Below are 3402 nucleotides of genomic sequence, written 5' to 3'. Positions count from 1 at the left end.
CGGAGGGGACTGCCTCTTCTACCCCTGCAGCCGCTGCCCCAACCCCTTGGGAGCAGGAGAAGGCCGGGTCCTTGGAGGAGGCAGAAGCCCCTGCCTAACTTCCCAGCCTTCAGGCCGTTGCTATGACAGCGTGGAGGCTATCCAGCAGGACCACCCAGGGCGCTTACAAACTTGTATGGCAAGTTGACAACTTGAGATTCTGGTATTGTCTCTCCCTAAACACAGTACCGCTCTTCCTAGTGTTCTTGTACCGGGCATCAGACAACATGTTTAATTATAGAAAATGATGAGAAAGAGCTATATATTATGAATTCCATTTTGCTCAAGGTTTTGTTATAACTTGTGAAAGAAATGGAAGTAACATAATTGAATAGTTAAATCACTTACTGTTCTAGTGACCTGGAGTCAACACTGTTTCTTTATTACATTGTTTTATTGTCTTTAACACACTTTTTCCCTATAAAAGTAGGTTTTAATGGGAAAATGGTCACAATATGGTAGAAATAGTACTCAAAGTTTAGCTGGTGAATAAACTTTTAACTANCATAGTTAAAATGGCCATATTGCCCAAAGCAATATACAGATTTAATGTAATCCCCATCAAAATCCCAATAGCATTTTTTAAAGAAATAGAACAAAAAAAATCATCAGATTTGTATGGAATCACAAAAGATCCCGAATAGCCAAAGCAATTCTAAGAAAAAAAAAAATAAGGCTGAAGGTATCATACTCCCTGACTTCAAGTTATACTACAAAGCAACAATAATCAAAACAGCACAGTATTGGCGGGAAAACAGACCAATGGAATAGAGTTGAAACCCAGAAATACATCCAAATATATATGGGCAGATAATTTTTGACAAAGGAGCCAAGAACATACAATGGAGAAAAGAAACCCTCTTCAATAAATGGTGCTGGGAAAATAGAAAAACCACGTGCAAAAGAAAGAAACTAGACTTCTATCTCTCACCATATGCCAAAATTAACTCAAAATGGATCAATGACCTAAACATAAGACCTGAAACAATAAATTTCATAGAAGAAAGCATAGGTACTAAACTAATGGACCTTGGGTTCAAGAGGATTTTAAGAATTTGACCTCAAAGGCAAGGGAAGTAAAAGCAAAAATAAGTGAATGGGATTATATCAAACTAAAAACCGTTTGCACAGCAAAAGAAAACATCAACAAAACAAAGAGGCAACCAACCAAAAGGGAGAAGATTTTTGCAAATAACACCTCTGATAAGAGGCTAATATCCCAAAATATAGAACTTGTACAGCTCAACAACAAAAAACAACAAACAAGCCAATTAAAAAATGGGCAGAGTACCTGAACAGACANACCAGATGAATTATTATTAGAATGAATTTGAAAGAGTGGATATAAAAATCTAGTAAGAAAAATTAGGTTTCACAGCCCAGTTCGTAACAGCATTAATTCCAAATCTGGTACTCTCATCCATCACAACAAAAAAGGATATACCAAACTTAAAGTATATCAAGCATATCCTAGAGAAATGTGTGCTTTCACACCACATATGAGGATTACTTAGCCAACATATGGACCTCAAAACTCGAAGCACTGTGAGAGAAGAGCAATAAACCAGTATTAAAGCTCTGCAACCTCATTGATATGAGAAATAAAGGATGTATGCAATGCTAGTTTTAACTATGGGTGGTCTATGTGTCACATTTCAAGCAGATAACTATTTACTGTCTATGTAATACAATGCCAACACAAAGTGTCTTTTTTTTTTGGCTCCTATGTATTGCTTAAAACAGCCACAACTACACTTAACAGACAGCTCTCTCCTCCCCCCCCCCAAAAAAAAGCCTCAGAAAACCCAATAAACCTTTGTTTTTCTTTAAGAAAGGACAATCCATCTTAAGTATTACAAAAGTAATATGAAACTTAATAATACTAGTATATGTTGCAGAGTCCAAAAGACTTGATAAAATAATGAGTTAAGACTGAGAACAGATAAAAGTGTCCATTTAGCCAAATGAAGCTGGTATTAAATGTTTAATAGCCTGTACATAACCTTGAGCAGTAGAACCCAATGACTGGGATATAAGCACTTAAGGAGATATGAATCTAGCTCAATGTTTGTCAGAAAATATTGCCAAAGTTTCAAGTCCTAGTGGAGAGTGTTAAAACACTCCTTGGCCCTGAATCAGAAAATGATTCTGGTGGAGCTGATCCAAAAAAGCTAACTGGAGTATGACTGGCAAACTTAGGTGACTTGAATTTGGCCTGAAAAATCCAAGTTCCAGGAAAGAAGCTGGCTATTAAATGGGTTGTTACGAACTTCTGACAGTTTATTTTGCAATCATTTAATTGCAAAATAATTTTCCAATTAACTTTACCATTAAATAAAACAAAATTAAATTTAAATATCAACAAGAATAATAAAGTCTGTACTCTATTCTTACAATTTTAAGAGCTAACATTTGTCAACCACTGGCGTAAGCACTTTACATGTATTCTCAAATCCTATAAAATTGGTAGTATGGTAACCCCCATTATACAGGTGAGAAAACGGACACTCAGAACAAGTAAATAATTTAACCAAGATCACACATTTGGCAAGTAGCAATATCTGGGATTACTGGACCACCTTCTACTCTCTTCCTGTCTGTACAGAAACACAGAGGCAAAGGGGGATGGGGGCTGAGGAGCTGAAATTGACTTCCAAGTGTATAAACTACAGTTCCATAGCTTTTAGAGCATCTTCAAACTACTAAGTTCACATGTAGCCTGAATTTTAAAATGTGTAAAAATGACTGATGCATGTTACACACTAAATAAGTATATTTGTTGAAAGAACTGTGAGGTGAAATAAAAGATGGGGCCCTCTTCTGTATCTAAAACGTAGTGGACAAGAACGTTTATCCAATTGTTTTGTTTTTAATGAGTAACACTGATAGTCTTCTTAAATAGAGACTGCTAAACAAGATAATTACATTCTGTATACTGACGTCATTACCTAAACTGAATAGGATGGAAATACAAATATTTTAGAGTGTACTGCCATTCATCAATATTAAAAGGAATCACACCCAAAATAATTTGTGAAAATATGCTGCAAGCTATCCAAAACATAAAATAAATGTATGTATAATAGAATTCAAGATCAAGTTTATATTGTAAATAAAAAATGGCAATTAAATTTTGTTGATCAATGACTGGAATACCATTTCAAAGAACAATATTTAACCTGGAATTTTGTATTTTCCTCCTCAGGATAATCAATGAAAAAAGTTATGGGTTGCTTCCTTAGATGTCTTGCACTTTTATGAATGACTCTCAGAGCACATTAGTTATATGAGTACTCTGCAAATTTTTTATAATATGCATATTTTATATTGTTAATATTTCTTATAGCTCCAGAAGTGAAATAT

The sequence above is a fragment of the Hipposideros armiger genome, unplaced genomic scaffold, assembly GCF_001890085.2.
Source record: "Hipposideros armiger isolate ML-2016 unplaced genomic scaffold, ASM189008v1 scaffold_1227, whole genome shotgun sequence".
NCBI lineage: Eukaryota > Metazoa > Chordata > Mammalia > Chiroptera > Hipposideridae > Hipposideros > Hipposideros armiger.
This window is presented reverse-complemented; position numbering follows the sequence as displayed.